This window comes from Hippocampus comes, unplaced genomic scaffold (assembly GCF_001891065.2).
Source record: "Hippocampus comes isolate QL1 unplaced genomic scaffold, H_comes_QL1_v1.1 C16476378, whole genome shotgun sequence".
Lineage (NCBI taxonomy): Eukaryota > Metazoa > Chordata > Actinopteri > Syngnathiformes > Syngnathidae > Hippocampus > Hippocampus comes.
In genome coordinates, this window is record NW_017832636.1 from 1 (window position 1) to 459 (window position 459).

General features: G+C 52.1%; 1 long non-coding RNA gene across 1 annotated transcript; it reads left to right on the forward strand.

The window, feature by feature from the left end:
* Positions 1-10: 10 nt before the first annotated feature.
* Positions 11-450, forward strand: LOC109508681 (uncharacterized). The gene is made up of 2 exons (XR_002166733.1): positions 11-183; positions 262-450. It is a non-coding gene; the product is annotated as an uncharacterized LOC109508681 (long non-coding RNA).
* The last annotated feature ends 9 nt before the right edge of the window (positions 451-459 follow it).

The window sequence follows — 459 nt, forward strand, 5'->3', positions numbered from 1 at the left end:
AACCCTCAACCCCATGTTCTACCAACTTTGTGATGATCCGTTGAGCTGTTGTGTGTCCCTCCAAGTGCGAGACCATGTTAGAGCAGTACGAGGAAGTGGTGGAGGTCTGGTACTTCCACCATCAGGACCAGAAGCTGGAGGACTTTCTGTGCGAGAGGCATGTTCTCGGAGCAGCCGAGAGAGGTCAGACACACCTCGGACCAATGAGTCCGTCTTTTCTTCGGTCTGTGCAAATGCTCACGTGTGTTTTGTCTCGTGTAGAATGTCTCAATGAGGTGTGGAAGGGAGACCCCGCAAGCAGCAGAGGCGCCGAGGAGAACAGCGCAAAGACGAGACTTGCTGATGAACTGTGACCAGCAGAATAGCGGAGTGACGTTGAAATGGCACATCATCGTATATTTTGTGCTGGCTCCGCCCCTTGGTGCACTTATGACATGCTCCCTCAACTATTTCATGTCT